The 19,019-nt window shown below is 41.2% G+C and overlaps 1 protein-coding gene and 1 non-coding gene across 5 annotated transcripts in view; both read right to left on the reverse strand.

Annotated features, from left to right (window-relative positions):
- Window positions 1–19,019, reverse strand: part of OTUD7A (OTU deubiquitinase 7A) — a 381,326-nt gene that overhangs the window by 199,948 nt on the left and 162,359 nt on the right. The gene's annotated exons all lie outside the window — the stretch shown is intronic.
- Window positions 12,127–12,233, reverse strand: LOC122419842. The gene has a single exon (XR_006263056.1). It is a non-coding gene; the product is annotated as a U6 spliceosomal RNA (small nuclear RNA).

The following is a 19,019-nucleotide window of genomic DNA, read 5'->3' on the forward strand; positions in this document are numbered from 1 at the left end:
AATAGCAGGCTGATCCAGGCACAGTTTAGCTTGGGAATATAAACGGTCCTGGACTTGGGATGGTTCTACAATACTTACATATTTTTCAACTTCAGGATGGTGTGACATTTACGTGCATTCAGTAGAAACTGTACTTTAAAAATTTTTTAAATTTTTATTTTATACTGAAGTATAATTGATTAATAATGCTATGTTAGTTTCAGATGTACCACAGAATGATTCAGTCATGCATGTATATGTATCTATTCTTTTCTAAATTGCTTTCCCATTTAGCTTATTATAGTGTTGAGCAGAGTTCCCTGTGCTATACAGTAGGTCCTTATTGGTAATCTATTTTAAATATACCAGGGTGCACATATCAATCCCAAACTCCCAATCGGTCTCTCCCCCACCCCCCCGTCACCCCCCCCCCCAACCCCAGCCCCCGGTAATCGTAAATTTAGTAAGTTTGTTCTCTACGTCTATGAGTCTGTTTCTGCTTTGTAAATAAATGTTAATCTTTTTTCAAGAGTCCTCATATAAGCAATATCATAGTTGTATTTCTCTGTCTGACTTACTTCACCTAGTATTATAAATCTCCAGGTCTATCCATGTTGCTGCAAATGGCATTATTTTGTTCTTTTTTATGACTAAGTAATATTCGATTGTATGTATGTGTCACATCTTCTTTATCCATTCCCTGTCCACGGACACTTATGTAGTTTCCATGTTTTGGCTATTGTAAACCACACTGCAATGAATACTGGGGTATATGGATCCTTTCAAACCATGTTTTTATCCAGATATATGCACAGGAGTAGGATTGAAGGATGATATGGTAGCTCTTGAATTTTGATCTTTTCATGGGTGAGTGATAAACCATATAACCTGTTCTGGAGATACTGGGCAGTGACCATGAGGGTAAACGATCAGTACACTTACAACCAGCCTGGACCCAGACATCCATTCTCTTTTTTGCTTCAAGTACAGTATTTAACAGATTACATGAGATATTCAACATTTCATTATAAGACAGTCTTTGTGCTAGATGATTTTGCCCAACTATAGGCTAATATAAGTGTTTTGAGCAGGTTTGAAGGAAGCTGGGCTAAACTATGATGTTTGGTAGGTTTTATGTGTTAAATGCATTTTGACTTGGGATATTTTCCACTTACAATGGCTTTATCAGGATGCTGAGGGAGACCTGTGTAAACATGGGTGATTTAGGACAGTGGTGACCTCTGTGGGTGGGGGAGTGGGCATATGAATTCCGGGGTACAACCATGTTCCTCCTGTGTGACAGGTGCACGGCTATGTATTTTATTCTTTAAACCATTCACACAGTTTTCAAAGCACTTTTTTTGGCTCACATGCTATTGCTTAAAAAAAAGAAAAAAAAAGAGAAATATGCACAGTAAAATATCCTAAAAAGTCCTTATGAAAAAGTCTAATAACAAAGGTATAGAAATCATCCAAGAAACTTAAAAAATTCCACTGTAAAACAGGAGTTGAACACTGAATAAAGTGAGACTATTTCCTGGACAAGTAGACGATATTGTAATATTAATTCATCTGTAATTAATCTATTAAAACCAGTAAAATCTCAACAAATTTCCAGTAGTCTTAGAAAGCTATTTCTAAGATTCCTAGAGAAGGAATGTCAACGCCAGGTGAAAGAGGGCTAGTTGTACCAAATTTAAATTTTACTGACTTGCTTTGGGATGTGAACTGTTTAGTGTACAACACCACTGGTCTGGACAACCAACCAATTTGTTTCTCAATACATTTGGCCCCAAGACTGAAGGGAAGTAACCAGACACTAAACTGAGTTACAGATGCAGACCCGCTAGTGGACAGTCTGGGCACAGCTCCGGGAGCCCCAGCACTGGGTCCTGGGGCCCATAGGAGCCCGTGTCAGACGTGGGGGCGGGAGGGCAGGAACCCACAGAAGCGGGACTACATGGGGCTGATGAATTCTGCTCTCAAGTCAGGGAGACCACAGAGAGAGGTGACTTTGCCTGTGGTGTTGGGTGAGATTAAAAGTCTCCCACAGTAATATTTCAGAATCAGGGATTCAAACTATTATATATAGAATGGATAAACAAGGTTCTACTTACAGCATAGGGAACTGTGTTCAATATCCTGTGATAAACTGTAATGGAAAAGAAATATATATATATATATATGTATGTATGTATAGCTGAATCACCCTGCTATACAGTAGAACATAATGTAATACAACACTGTAAATCAACTATACTTCAATAAAAGAAATTAAAAATATATTCAGAATCAGGGGATGTTTCTCCCCCAGATTCATCACCCACTTCATGCTAGTGGATGCCGCAGAAACTCTAGCAAAGGTGATAATGATCATGATTTTTCACTGCAGCTCCTACTTACTGAGCACATACTACACACAATGTACTAGGCTGAATGTGTTACAGGATTTCCTTTAATCCCACAAGAACACTGAAAGGGAGGTCTCTGGTCCTGGCTCAAATGTCTGTTCCTCATGAAACTTCTCTGAGCCTCCCAACGTCTCCTGTGCAGGGCTCCCAGCCTGTGCTCCTGGGATGCCTAGCTCACTTGTAAAAATACAGGGTTCTCCTCTATACATAACCTTCACCCACCGGCTTTATTTCTTAGTCTTCCTAAAGGTTTTAAAAGAAAAGTGAATTTCTATGAAATGGGCTTTAATTCACATACCAACCACTCAGTTCTTTTGTCATTCAGGAAGGCACAGACAAAGTATGGAAACCTCAGTCCTCTTGGGATGCAGTTTGATTTCCAGTATCAATGGGAATCAACACTTGCAGCATGTCCTGGCTGAAGTTTCAAGACATTTAAATTCAGGATAAGTCTGTAACAACTTCTGGAAATGAAAGGGAGATTCTCTTTTTGTACCGGAAGATACTGCAAGCACAAAATGTGTCTGCAATAAATTATGTAAAGTTTTGGGAGGCTGAGGTGCTTTTCAAAATCCAAGTTCCTCTAGAGAGAAATGCAAGAAAACTGCAGTGATTTAAAAACAAGTTTAGATTGAGAATACAGTGAGGGGAGAGAAAGGTTATCAGCCAAAAGGAACGATGTTGAAGCTTTGCATGCACTTAGTCCTGAAGACATGTTTCTAAGATCAAATAGCCATTTTAGACCCAAACTGCTGTCTTGAAAGGCAGGATGTGGCTGGCTTGGACATGGTGATGGTGATGGTGACACCCTGGGAAGCCACTTCAACTCCATTTCATCTATTACCATGGATGGCTGGTCCAAGGGTCCTGGTGGAGACTGATGGGGAGGGGCCTCTGAAAATACTCTGGGGACAGAAGGGAGTTCATGGCTGTAAAGTGACATTATTCTAAAGTAAAATATATACGCATAGAGGGGCTAAATATGAAAGAAAGCCAGGCATGCTCCCAGGCATGACTGCTGGCAAAAAGCAGGTAAAAATGAGTTGCAGCTGCCTAGAGGCTGCCTGAGAGACTCCGGGTGGTCCCAGGCAGGTCACCACTCACGGGCCTCTCTCTGGCCTCCCCTGGGGAGGCTTCTTCCCTCAGACCACCCAGACCCCGCTGCCTCCCACCCTACGTAGGTTTTAATGTGTTTTTCCACTGGGTTCCCCTCTGCCTATCCCAACATGTCTCTGCCCTTCACAAGCCAGGGTCCCTTCCAATTCCTTATCCTGGAAGATATCTTCGCAGATCTCTCAACCAGCAAACTTCCACTGAGCACCTACTTTGTCAGGAGTGGGGTGCAAGTAAAGCACATTGGTGTTTGCCCTGAATACCTGCAGTCTTGAAATAGGCTAGGCATGCAGGGCCAGCAAGGCAGTTTGCTCCTTGCTGAGCCTCAGAAGCCGGAGAAGAGAGAGGAAATGCTGGGCTTGGAAATTCACCCTGAGGAATTCCCAGGAGAAGGGGCAGGGAAGTGGCGTTTGTTGAGTGACTGTTCCGTGTACCTGGAAGAGGTGTTCGTGACTTCCTCAGGGAATGCTTATGACTGCAGCTGAGGAGGGCGCTGGGGCAGGGGGAGGACACAGACCTGTCCTTCCAGCGCCATGGAGAGGAATTCTCAGCAGGGTGAACTGCAGCTGCAAAGACGATGCTCTGCATGTGGGGACTGCAGAAGGATGCGGTGCATCTTTATTGTGCAGTGTATGTGGGGTAGGGAGGTAGGATGGGGGCATCTCCGTAGTGGGGACAGTGCTGGGTGCTCTGAGACCACACAGGGTGTTGAGACAGCACATGAATAGTGGCACAGTCCTGGCAAGTCCCATGCAGAGTTTGCCCCCAACGTGGCATCACCAGGGAGGAAAGGGAGCCCTGGTCTGCTTCCCAGGGCCTGAAATCTCCATGCCCTTCTCTAAGGCAGAATCCAAACTTCAGTAAGTGGGGCCGCATGCCTACACTGTGGCTGCTGGCTCACCCACCCACACGTCACATGTCCTTGGTGCCATCTGGGTGTGGGAGCCACGTGCCTGCTGGGAGAGCTGGCCAGGCAGCTCCACGAGAGGCAGAGAAGAACTCAAGAAGGGGCTAGCCAAGTGGCTCAGCAGGATGGTTCTAACAGAGCTGCTGGCCCTGTTAGGAGCGTCCACCACCTGGAGGACACGGGATACGAGAGGATGATGGAGACAGGGGCAGCAGTCTCTGTGGCCTAGAGGGCTGGATGTCCTGGTGGCTGGGCCAACTCAGAAAGCCCGGGGCCAGGCTGCAATCCTGAGAGTGAAGGCAGCAGAGAGAGGAGGAGGGAAATGAGGGAGGAAGAGGCAGTCTATCTAGATGCTGGTGAGAGGGGCAGGGGAGGGGCTGGGATTCCATTACAGGTACGGTGGTCTGGGGGTACTGCTCATTCCTCTTCTGGACAGCCGTGATTTCTAAGATTGTACTGAGGTTTCCCAGCCCTCTCTACCCTCTATGCCCTCCAGCCCCTGAATGTTTCCTCTTCCTGGGTCAGGAAACAGGACCAGGCATCTGGGCCAGGAGGAGGGGTCCCTTTCCCATCTCCTCTCCACTTCCAACCTCTGCTCAGAGGGAGGGTGTATGAGCAGTGTACTAACTAAGCTCTAGGCAAATCAAGAGTTGACGACCCTGGTTGTAGAAGATTCCCAGCATGCAAGCCCCTTCTCTTCAGGGAGTTCAAAATCACCTCCTGCATCCATAGAGGCCGCTGGCTTTGACACCCCTCATTAGACTGTGGGTCAGTGATAAATGTACCTGTGAAAGCAGAAGCAATGTTCATAACACAGAACAACCCCACTGGATGTGCTGAGCTCAGACTATGGGAGTATCTCCAACCAGGGGTGTGAAGTTCAACCAGGGTCCAAATGGACTAGGTCAGGTCAGGACAGGGTCAGGTGAACCTGGGAGCTGGTGGAGGCAGATGGCCCAGGTCCGAGTGGACAGGGTTGATACCTGCCCCTGGAAGAGAAAGTCCACTCATGGGCAGGATGCTGACTCAAGGTGGGCAGGGCAACATCACAGCAATGCCTGCCATGGCAGTGAGGCAGGCAGCCCTAGGGAGCAGGAACAGGTGACTGAGGGGCCAAGCAGGGATCCCGACTCAGGGACAGAGCCTGGCCGCAGCCTTGACTCCTTGCTGCTCCAACTCAAGGTGGTTCTGGGGCTTGGAGCCTCCCCTGTCAGGCCAGCCCTCTTGGGGAAGGGCCTGCTGGACTGGGCTGTGCTACCACAGGCCATATGCTCCATCCTTCGATTTCACAATAATCATGTGCTTCTAGAGATAATATGGCCCCCTTAATGACCACTTCTTCTGGACCCAGAGGAGTTAAGTAACCTGCCCAGGGTCACACAGCAGTAAGTCACTTAGAATCAGAATGCAAGGTCAAAGTTTTGACACTGTGCCTCTTCTTGAGTTGCTCTGAGATGCTAATGATACTTTATTTCACTTTTTGAAGGCCACGGTCAGCTCATCCTCATATTTACTGGAGCCCCAGAGGCGTTTTGCCTGCCTGAAGGTCCTTCTGTGATAACCAAGCCCACAGGTCTGTTACTGCTCCTCCAGAGAGGCCTTTGCTTTCTCTCCCAACAACAGCAGCCAAGCCTTCTTCTTTCCTAACCTTTTCATTCTCCACCAGGTATGTTTTCTATTTCAAAATGGTGGAAATTATACCATGACTATTACACCTCATATTCAAGATGACAAGCCAAGAACACTTCAGACATGATCTGGTCCACAGGATAGAAAAGCTCACTGCTGTGATTAGTTGGGACCCATTTCTCCCACTCTATTTAATATAGTTTCAGAAATAGGCATAAAGTTATTGGTTAAGAGATGGCTCAGTTTTAAAAAATTATTTATTTAAATTTTTTAATTAAAACTTTAAAAACTTTTTATTTTTGTTGAACAGTTGATTTACAATATTAAGGTACAACATAGTGATTCAATATTTTTATAGATTATACTCCATTTAAAGTTTTATAAGGTAATGGCTATATTTCCCTTTGCAATACAATATATCCTTGTTGCTTATTTATTTTATATATATTAGTTTGTATATTTCAATCCCCTATCCTTATCTCACCCCTCTCCTTTCCCTCTCCCTACACTAAACACGAGTTTGTTCTCTACATTTGTTTCTGTTTTATTATGTTCACTTTTTGCTTCATTTTTATATTTCGTATTTCAGTGAGAACAAGAATATTCGTCTTTCTCTGTCTGACTCACTTCACTAAGTATAATACCCTTTAGGTCCATCCACATTGTTGCAAATGACAAAATTTCATTCTTTTTTATGGTTGAGTAATATTTTGTTGTGTGTGTGTATACACCCTCCACATCTTTATCCATTCATCTGTTGATGGACATTTAGGTTGCTTCCAAATTTTGGCTATTGTAAATGCTGCTAAAAAAGCTGGGGTGTGCATATGTTTTCAAATTACAGCTTTCTTTTTCTTCAGCTATATACCCAGGAGCACAATACTGGGTCATATGATAGTTCTATTTTTAGTTTTTTGAGGAACCTCCATACTGTTTTCCATAGTGGCTACACTAATTCATATTCCTACCAACAGTGAAAGGGTTCCGCTTTTGCTACTTGGTTTAACAGCTGTTCTTTGCTTCTTTGATTTTATCTTTCAACCTAAATTTACTATTCCACTGTCATCAGTACTAAATTTCACTGGATTAGATTTAGCACACTACAACTCCCGCCCATCAGAAGTCATCTGGACTACTTTTCATTTTACTTGCCAGGCTAACTATGCATGTTTGCCCACCTGTCCCACAGCATTTATTGTCCCACAACGAGACAAGAAGGAAAACATGGCCTCACAGCAAACTACTAAAGGGCCATTTCTAGGATTAGCTAAATGACTAACAGATAATGTATTCTCTGGTCATGGTAGTTGACAATGATGAATCAAGGTTACATTTTCCCATCATTATCATAGGACGGCCATGAAAAATTTACAAAAGCAGAGAATTATAGCTTGAAGTGACTTTAGAAATAACCTAAAACCCAATACCTTCATTTTACAAATGGAAAGCTTGATTCCAGAGGTAAAGTGACTCATCCATGATTAACAACAGGTGGTTGACAGTTTAGGGATTTGAACCCAAATCTCCTGATTCAAATGCAGTTTATTGTTTGTTGTTTTTGTGTGTTTTTATTTAAATGATATATTACCATTTCCTCAAAACTCTATTCAGAGAGAAAATGAAATAAGAACTTCCACTTGCCTGTGGCAACATCAATTCAAGTTGCCCTCCTTCCTTCTGGTCATCTGTCCCAGAACATGACATTACTTGGACATCACTGTCATAATTTTACAGAGTCAAATTTTTATTCTTCCTCTTAAAACTCCTAAAAATCCTTTGGGTACCAAAGAAAATCTCCTGAATACATTGTTGATCTCACACATTAATTTCTACATATCTGTAATCAGAGGTCCTTGTGATACTGTACTTCAGTTTCTATTTATCCATAAGTATGGTATCAGAGAAGGCAATGGCACCCCACTCCAGTACTCTTGCCTGGAAAATCCCATGGACGGAGGAGCCTGGTAGGCTGCAGTCCATGGGGTCACTAAGAGTCGGACACAACTGAGCGACTTCACTTTCACTTTTCACTTTCATGCATTGGAGAAGGAAATGGCAACCCACTCCAGTGTTCTTGCCTGGAGAATCCCAGGGCCGGGGGAGCCTGGTGGGCTGCCGTCTATGGGGTCGCACAGAGTCGGACACAACTGGAGCGACTTAGCAGCAACAGCAGCATGGTATAGGAAGAAGGCTTACTAATTTTCTTCCTAATTCATACCAAATGATGCTAAAAACTCATTAAGCATTGTTTCCCCACTGGAGTGTGAGAGCACAAGGTTTAGCCTGGCATATGGCACCTAAGTGCCTCATCCTGAGAGCTGGCGCCACCGGCCACCATGTGTCTTGTGTGTCAAATTTCTGTTCAAGAGATTATGGAATGTGTTTTCTACTCTTCAAACATAACTTCAAGGAATTGTGACTTTTGTTCAAAAACTGTTAAGTTGTAAATTAAATGAGAGCACATTCATAAAATAGAATATAGAGACACTGAAATTGCATTTTTGAAGTTTTACATGCCATGGGGAAACAACAAAGACGTAAAAAATAATACGAGAAATTCATATATGGCATCACCTCCCTGATGGCTCAGCGGTAAAGAATCCGCCTGCAATGCAGGAGACATGGGTTCAATCTCTGGGTCAGGAAGATACCCTGGAGGAGGAAATGGCAACCCACTCCACTACTGCTGCCTGAAGAATCCCATGGACAGAGGAGCCTGGTGGGTTACAGTCCATGGGGTCGCAAAGAGTTGGACATGTCTGAAGCGACTTAGCAGCAGCAAGAATGGAAAATTATAGATATAAAAGACCAAAAGACAATATGCTAAGTCTTTTCATGTAGTCAAATCTGCCAATCCTTTTCTTTATCATTCTGAGATTTCTGACTTAAGAAGACCTCCCTGGATGGTCTTCTTATACTTGTGTGATTTGACTTTTTACTCAACACTCCAATGTAAAACTCATCTGAAATTTATTCCTTTATAAAGCATATTGTTGCTATCCAATTCTATTTTTCTCCAATATCACTGATTAGGGCAAAATATTAATTAACTACGCCATCTTTTCCCACTGAGTGAAAATATATCTATGCTTTAATCTGTTTATAAAATCACCTCTTTCAGTGATTTTTTTTTCCACTCTGTGCCAATGCTATACTGTTTACCTAGTATAGTTATATAATACTTTTGGTATATGACACTAGTCTCCTTGTATTATTCTTTTCCAAGCATCTCTTGCCAATATTTATGGGTTTGGGCTCAAGTAAAACAAAAAACTTAAGGTACTGATTGAAACTGTATATTACACTTATATGTTAACATCAAAAGGACTGATGTCTTCCAATATAGTTTCCCCATCTACGCACGTAGCATATTTCTCCATCAGTTAGATTTTAAGTTCTTTATTAAAAATTTATACTTCTCATACTTCCTGCCTTTGGTATGCATTCCTACAGCAAAATACAAACACGATACACACAAAGTAAAAAGCGTGTTACTTTGGAGAGATTATTTCCAACACTTGGTTCAGAAGTTAGACTTCTTAATGTACAAACAGCTTATAAGTTGATAAATAAAAATGATCATAATTGTAAATTGGTGCAGTCACTATGGCAAGCAATACAGATGTTTCTCAAAAAAAAAAATAAATAAAACAGAACTATTATATGACCCAGAAATTCCATTTCTTGGAATATATCCCAAAGAAATGAAAACACTATGCTGAAGAGAAAAATGCACCACCATGTTCATTGCAACTGGTGTTCAAAGAAAATGTGAGACATGGAAATAACTAAGTGCCCAAAGAAGCTGTGAGTTGTGGATATATGCACGAGTGCATGCATACACACATCACCACAATATATACATGGAATTTTATTAAGCCATGAAAAATAAGGAAATTCTGCCAATTGGAACAACACAGAAGGACCTTAGGACCTTGAGAGAATTATGCTAAGTGAAGTAACCCAGACAGAGAAAGACAAATATTGTATGATCTCACTTATATGTAGAGTCTGAAAAACAAAAAAACAAAATGCAACCAAATTCATAGAAAAAGAGATCAGATTTGTGGTTACCAGAGTTGGGGGTGATGGGTGAGGGAACTAGAGAAAGGTAGTTAGAAGGTACAAACTTCTGGTTACAGGATAAATAATTACTAAGGATATAATGTATGATATATTTCAACATTGTTGAGAGTAGATCCTAAGAGTTCTCATGAGATGATTTTTAATCTGTATGAGGTGATGAATGTTAACTCAGTTTACTGTGGTAATCATTTCACAATATATGTAACTCAAATCATTATGCTGCACACCTTAAACTTACACAGTGCTGTATGTCAATTATATCTCAATAAAACTGAAGGGAAAAAAGAACAACAGTCATTAAGGACAATGGGCAAAAGCTATTCTTGTAAAAGAGGGACTGCAGACAGCTAATGAGACTATGAAAGAATTCACCATCTACCACACCTCATAAGCAATTAAGAAAATACAAAGTAAAACACACAATTTTAAAAAATTAATTTGATAAGATTTTCAAAACAACAACACACAAAAAACTAACATCCAGTGATGGTGAAGATGTACATCTCACACATCACTGGTAGGAGTGTGAATTGTAAAAAGATGTACCAGCATAGGTGAAACGTTAAAATGTACACATCCCTTGAATGACAACTTTAAGATTTTACCTTACAAAAGTAGATTTCTAGTACAGAAAAACTATATACAACAGGCTTCCCCCAACCCCTAAACCCAGCAATATTTGTGATAGCAAAAGTATGAATATAAAAAATGAAGAATGTATAGTTATCCCTATAAAATCCTTTGTTTACTTTGATCTAATTAACATGGGGAAATAGAGCTTAACATGAGAAAGCCTGAAAATGAAGTAGGACTTCAGATGAAGAAATGTGACCCTTATATTTGCTGTAAGGCATTCGTCAGTGAGTGAAGTCCTCAGTCTCAGAACAACACAAAGTACAGACTGAAATGATATAGATCCCCTCAAGCACGCTCAGCCTGTAAGAATGGAATAAAATAATGTAACAAGGTGAATCTCCAGTTCCAGAACAAAATGGAGCAGAACAACAAAAAATATAATCAAAGCTATGGTTTTTCCAGTAGTCATGTACGGATGTGAGAGTTGGACCATAAAGAAGGCTGAGCACCAAAGAACTGATGCTTTCAAATTGTGGTGCTGGAGAAGATTTTTTTTTAATTTATTTATTTTTAATTGAAGGATAATCGCTTTACAGTATTGTGTTGGTTTCTACCAAACATCAACATGAATCAGCCATAGGTTACCCATGTCTCCTCCTACTTGAACATCTCCCACCTCCCTCCCCATCCTACCCCTCTAGGTTGTTACAGAGCCCTGGTTTGATTTCCCTGGTTCATACAGCAACTTCTCATTGGCTATCTATTTTACAAATGGTAGTGTATGTTTCCATGTTACTCTGGAGATGACTCTTGAGAGTCCTTTGGACTGCAAGGAGATCAAACGAATCAATCCTAAAAGAAATCAACCCTGAATATTCACTGGAAGGACTGCTGCTAAAGCTGAAGCTCCAGTACTTTGGCCATGTGATGCAAAGACAGAACTCATTGGAAAAGACCCTGATGCTGGGAAAGATTGAAGGCAGAAGGAGAAGAGGGTGGCAGAGGACGAGATGGTTAGATAGCATCACTGACAAGTGGACATTAATTTGAGCAAAGTCTGGGAGATAGTGAAAGACAGGGAAGCCTGGTATGCTGTAGTCCATGGAGATATAAAGAGTCGAACACAACTTAACAACTGAACAATAAAAACAAAAACATTCAGATCTATCTATCTATATTCTTTTTCAGATTCTTTTTCCCTATGTGTTATTACAAAATATTGAGTGTGGTTCCCTGTGCTATACTTTGGTAGCTATCTATTTTATATATGGTAGTGTATATATAGTATCTGAAACTCTTTAATTTATCCCATAAGTCAAATAAAAAATAAAGTAAAATAACTAAAAAATTAAATAAATAATAATAATAAAATGATAATCAAATTTGCCATTAACTGTTTTCTAAGGTTACAATTCAGTAACATTAAAAAATATAAAATGTTTGACAAATTTGTACATCATCTTTGCATAGGGCCCATGATAATTTTCTTTGAATCACTCTGATTTTAGTAAATGTGCTGCCAAAGTGAGTGCTGGCCAACTGAATTTTCTTTTACATTATTTTTTTCTAATATTCTTTTCCACTATGGTTTATCAAAGGATATTGAATACAGTTCCCTTTGCTATACATTAGGATTTTGTTGTTTATCCATTCTAAATGTACTAGCTTGCATCTACCAATCCCGAACTCTCAGTCCATCCCACCAGTGTTGGTGCTAGTGGTAAAGAATCCATCTGCAAAAAAAAAAAAAAAAGAATCCATCTGCAAACACAAGAGATGCAGGTTTGATTTCTGGGTCTGGAAGATGCCCAGGAGAAGGAAATGGCAACCCATTCCAATATTCTTGACTGGAAAATTTCATGGACAGAGGAGCCTGGTGAGCTATAGTCTATAGAGTTGCAAAGAGTAGGACATAGCTAAGCAACTGAGCACACACGCATGCATAATTCAACAGTATTGAGAGAAACATTCCAATTGGAGCAACGGAAAAGACCAGAAGAGGCTATATATAAAGGCTCCAAAGACATACAGATGGCCAAAAAGCATAGGAAAAGATGCTCAGTATTGCTCATTATTAGAGAAAAACAAGTAAAAACTATTAGGTTAGTGTAATAGTAACTGCAGTTTTGTCTTGTTGAAATTTAGTGTTTGATATTCTAGTACATTCTTAAATGTGGTTATGTTATACATCATTTTAATGAGTATTTCTTGCTTTATTTTTATTTTTTAACTTTTTGCTAATGACATTACTTGCTGTATATTTTATATTTATTTTGAAGAAGTGAAGTGAAAGTCACTCAGTTGTGTCTGACTCTTTGCGACCCCATGGACTACACAGTCCATAGAGTTCTCCAGGCCAGATACTGGAGTGGGTAGCCATTTCCTTCTCCAGGGTATCGTCCCAACCCAGGGACTGAACCCAGGTCTCCTGCACTACAGGTGGATTCTTTACCAGCTGAGCCACCAGGGAGCTCAAGAATACTGGAATGGGTAGCCTATCCCTTCTCCAGCGGATCTTCCTGACCCAGGAATCAAACTGGGGTCTCCTGCATTGCAGGCAGATTGTTCACCAGCTGAGCTACCAGGGAAGCCCATGTATTTATTTTAGACTATGGAAATGATGTTAGACAAAAAGCAAATTCCACCAATTTTCTTATTCGAGTTCAAAATGGGTAATAGAGCAGCAGAGACAACCCACAACACCAACAACACATTTGGCCCAGGACTACTGATGAACATACCATGCAGTGGTGGTTCAAGTCTTTTGCAAAGGAAACGAGAGCCTTGAAGATGAGGAGTGCAGTGGATGGCCATTGGAAGTTGACAAAGACCAACTGAAAGTATCACTGAAGCTGATCCTCTTATAACTACATGAGAAGTTTCCAAAGGACTCAATGTTATCCATTCCAAGGTTGTTCAGCATTTGAAGTAAATTGGAAAGGCAAAAAAGCTCAATAAATGGGTACCTTGTGAGCTGCCCCAAAATCAAAAACATTGTTTTGAAGTGCTGTCTTCTTTTAATCTATGCAACAACAATGAACCATTTCTTGATCAGATTGCGACATGCAACATAAAGTGAACTTTATATGACAACCAGCAATGACCAGCTCAATAGTTGGACCAAGAAGACGCTCCAGAGCACTTCTCAAAGCCAATAAAAGAAAAAAAAAGTGAAGTCACTCAGTCATGTCTGACTCTTTGTAACCCCATGGACTGTAGCCCACCAGACTCCTCCATCCATGGAATTTTCCAGGCAAGAGTACTGGAGTAGGTTGCCATTTCCTTCCCCAGGGAATCTTCCTGACCCAGGGATCAAACCCAGGTCTCCCACATTGCAGGCAGATGCTTTACCATGTGAGCCACCAGGGAAGCCCAACCTGCACCAAAAAAGGTCATGGTCACAGTTTGGTGGTCTGCTGCCAGTCTAATCCACTAAAGCTTTCTGAATCCCACTGAAACCATTACATCTGAGAAGTATGCTCAGCAAATTGATGAGAAGCACTGAAAACTGCAATGCCTGCAGCCAGCATTGGTCAACAGAAAGGGCCCAATTCTTCTCCACAACCAATGCCTGACTACATATTGCACAACAAACACTGCAAAAGTTAAATGAATTGGGCTAAGAAGTTTTGCCTCATTTGCCATATTCACCTGACCTCTCACCAACCAACTACCACTTCTTAATGCATCTCAACAACTTTTTGCTGGGAAAATGCTTCTACAACCAGCAGGAGGCAGAAAGTGCCTTCCAAGAGTTCACTGAATCCCGAGGCATGGATTTTTATGCTACAGGAATAAACAAACTTATTTCTCATTGGCAAAAACGTGTTAATTGTAACAGTTCCTATTTTAATTAATAAAGATGTTTTTCAGTCTAGTTATAATGATTTAAAATTCATAGTCTGAAACCACACTTATGTTTATACCAACGTAATACAATGAAGCATCACCTCACGCTGGTCTGAATGGCCATCATCAGAAAGTCTATAAACAATACTGGAGAGGGTATGAAGAAAAGAGAACCATCCTACATTGTTGGTGGGAATGTAAATTGGTGTAGCCACTATGGAGAATAGTATAGAAGTTCTTTAAAACCCTAAAAATAAAGCTACCATATGACCCAGCAATTCCATTCCTGGGCATATATCCAAAGAAAATCGTTAATTTGAAAAGCTATAAGCACCACAAAGTTCACTGAAGCACTATTTACAATAGCCAAAATGTGGAAAGAACCTATATGTCCACTGACGGATGAATGGATAAAGAAGAAGTGGTAGGTATATGCAATGAAATATTAGCCAGACATTAAAAAGAATGAAATAATGCCATCTTCAGTAACATGGATGGACGTAGAGATTACCATACTAAGTGAAGTGAGTTAGACAAAGACAGATATCATATGATATCACTTATGTGTGGAATCTAAAATATGATACAAATGAACTTATTTACAAAACAGAAATGGACTCATAGAAAACCAACATGGTTACTGAAGGGGAAAAGGCAGGGGACGGATGAATTATGAGTTTGGGATTAACATACACATAACTACTATATATAAAATAACCAACAAGGACCTACTGTATAGCACAAGGAATTTTGACTCAATATTAAGTAATAACTCATATGGGAAAAGCATCTGAAAAAGAATGTATAGATGAATATGTATAACTGAATCACTTTGTTATACACCTGAAACTAACACAACATTGGAAATCAAGTATACTCTAATACAAAATAATAATTAAATTTTTAAAAGTCAACAATTAAAGCTAATTAACAAAACAAAACAAAAAAAGGCTTTTATGTTTAGAACTATCACTGCTACTGCAACCAGTATGAGACTCAATATGATTAAACTGCAACACCCAGGCCCTATGTCTGGAGAGGTTTGTGGGTATAACCTAGAGAAGTCTGGAACGTCTAACATATGCAGTAGTAAAGAATCCACCTGCCAAAGCAGGAGACGCAAGAGACACAGGTTTAATCCCTGGGTCAGGAAGAGTCCCCTGGAGCAGGAAATGCCAACCCATTCCAGTATTCTTGCTTGGAAAATTCCATGGTCAGATGTTAGGGAAATTAAATGGAAGTGGTCTTGTTCAGGTTTCATAGACAAAAAGCAGAGCAAGCCTCTGACCTTGCTTCTGACCTGCCTGGACACTGCCCTGACTATATACCTGCTGTGACTTCAAGCCACTCGACACCATAGACAAGATAGGGGATGGATCTTGAGAGAGTTGAACCCCTGGAGGAGGTCTGGTCAACCATGCCTGGAATTAACAATATTCCAAGATTTATAAGACAAAACAAACAACATTAGCATAAAACTGGAGCTGCAATTTGCTTGCAAGCTGATGATAATATCAGTCTGTGGCCTGGGATTATAAGTGGGAACCCCCAAACTGCAATTTTGAAATGTTACCCCTGGAGTGGACATGCTGCCTGGGACCTTTTCACAACTGTAACACCAGATTGCTTGCTGTAACACAGGACTTCCAGCAATGTTTGAGTCTGGATGTTGGTCAAAACTCAGTTTGGTGATGTATCTGCTGTCCTATTTCTTTTTCCTATTAATGATTGTTTATTGAACGTTAAGTTAGATAATTCTCTATTAAATATTAGAATTGTTTATTTGTATATAAGAGTAGTTTCTTTTGTTAACAAGTCCTTTAAACCTGAGACAAAAGTTAAAACTTTTGGCAGAACAACAAAGGAGCCTGGTGGGCTACAGTCCATGAGATTGCAAAGAGTTGGACACAACTGAGCAAGAAGTTCTGCAGAAGACTGCAGAAGACCCAAAAGGGACCAAGGTCGAAGTGTGCAGACACTGGGCCTTCCCCGTTGCTGAACAGAAAGGGGAAGAGATTCAAACCAATCTTTCAACACTGTCTGCATCATGGCATCACCAATAGGGACAGAAAAAGCTAGCCCTACATACACACTGAGGAAACCAGATATGAAAGAGACACGTGCACCCCAATGTTCATCACAGTACTGTTTATAATAGCCAGGACATGGAAGCAACCTAGATGCCCATCAGCAGACGAATGGATAAGGAAGCTGTGGTTCATATACACCATGGAATATTACTCAGCCATTAAAAAGAATTCATTTGAATCAGTTCTAATGAGATGGATGAAACTGGAGCCCATTATACAGAGTGAAGTAAGCCAGAAAGATAAAGAACATTACAGCATACTAACACATATATATGGAATTTAGAAAGATGGTAACGATAACCCTATATGCAAAACAGAAAAAGAGACACAGATATACAGAACAGACTTTTGGACTCTGTGGGAGAAGGTGAGGGTGGGATGTTTCGAAAGAACAGCATGTATATTATCTATGGTGAAACAGATCACCAGCCCAGGTGGGATGCATGAGACAAGTGCTCGGGCCTGGTGCACTGGGAAGACCCAGAGGAATCGGGTGGAGAGGGAGGTGGGAGGGGGGATCGGGATGGGGAATACGTGTAAATCTATGGCTGATTCATATCAATGTATGACAAAACCCACTGAAATGTTGTGAAGTAATTAGCCTCCAACTAATAAAAATACATGAAAAAAAAAAAAAAAGAAAGAAAACGACTGCTATAAAGAAATGGAAGTCATTTATTTTTCATACTTTTTTTCAGGTCAAAATATTTTAAATTTATTAGTCAGAGACCACCTGTGTTGAAATGGAGAAAATATGTGAAAAATAAATGACTGCATATTGATTAAAAAATAAATAAAAATGAGAACAAAAAAAAAGAAAAAGCTAGCCCTATCCACTTGAACCACTTAAATTTGAACTTGAGCCAACATGGGCCAAGGTGGAGACATCTTTGCAGTTATGGCACCCGTTCTTGAGGAGTGCTAGGTGGAATGGAAGGCTGTCCTTGTTTTGAGGCCAGTGTAAGAAAAGCAAGAGAGACTCCATCTTGAAGCCTGTCATCCCTCTTAAAGACAAGATGTGAACTGGGCATGAACTTTGCCCAAGAGTGAGGCAACTGTTGCTAATGGAAACCAGGTCTCCAGGAGACGTCCCTCCCTACAGATGACAAAGGGAGACTGTAGCTGAGGTCAGACTGCCCCTGTTAGATTAACCATGGAGACATCCCCCCAGGATGTATAATCATTCTTCCCCCCTTTACCCTTAATTGTTTGTTCTCCCAGCAACTATTTGTGGTAAAACTCAGTCATATACAACAAAGAGGCTGCTAACATGTAACCATTCATGTAGCAGGGGGTATCAAACTGGGCCTCTCAGAGACATCAGGGTCCTTGCTGGGAACTGACTCCCCTTGGATCCGCTGGGGTAATAAACTGTACACCGCTGTCTCGAGTGCCCTCTGAGGTGTGTTTTGCGACTCCGGAATACACAGCACTTGGTGGTCCTCAGTGCCCAAATCGTGGGCTACATGATTTAAGTGAACGTCCTATTGTAGTGCAAAGCCAGGTAAGGTTGAGCTGTCAGGACCTCCTCTGGAGATGTGTGAGATACAGGAGAGGGCCAGCGAGTAACCATCACTCAGTACAGAAGAGTGTAGCCTGCAGGGCAGAGGTTCCCCACCCCAGGAAATCTGCACTTCCTCCTGAAACCAAGCAGGATCCTGTAGGGTTCCCCTGCACAGGCACAAAGGCCTTTCTGGTTCACTTGATTACAGGAAATGTGCTTCATTAGGCCTTCAGGACCTTCCCTGAGTTTCAAGGGGGCAGGTTCAAACGGTCGGATTACAGAAGAGAGAGGATACAGAGACAGGGGAGGGGCAATCAAGAAACAATAGTGCAGAAGGAAATGGCAACCCACTCCAGTATTCTTGCCTGGAGAATCCCATGGAGGGAGGAAAAAAAAAAAAAAAGAAACAATAGTGCAGCCTTGGGGCAGGGTTCCCCCTCAAGGGATGTACTTAACAATATCTTTGGACTCTTTTGCAGTTACTAAAACCCCTATCAGGTGAGAGAAGTTAACTGAATGCTGCCCACAAGAATGCAGACTCCAGACTGGTTGGAACTAGAAGACTGATCTCACCAACCAATCGGAAAACTATCCATGAACTGATCACATCCTCTTTGAACTGTTACTCATTACCCTCTCCAGGTCGGGACATTCAGTTTTTAGGGCATTAGCCCACCACGGCCCCCTTTGCCTGGCAAAACAATAAACCTATTCTTTTCTACTTCACCCAAAACTCTCGTCTCCAAGATTTAACTCAGTGTTAGGTATAGGGGCTGGATTCAGCTTCATACTCACCATTCCCAAATGAGCTGGCACTGCACAGGAGTTGCACTTGTGAACTAATAATCTCTTAATTTCTACATATGATGCTCTCA

The sequence above is a fragment of the Cervus canadensis genome, chromosome 17 (genome assembly GCF_019320065.1).
Source record: "Cervus canadensis isolate Bull #8, Minnesota chromosome 17, ASM1932006v1, whole genome shotgun sequence".
Lineage (NCBI taxonomy): Eukaryota > Metazoa > Chordata > Mammalia > Artiodactyla > Cervidae > Cervus > Cervus canadensis.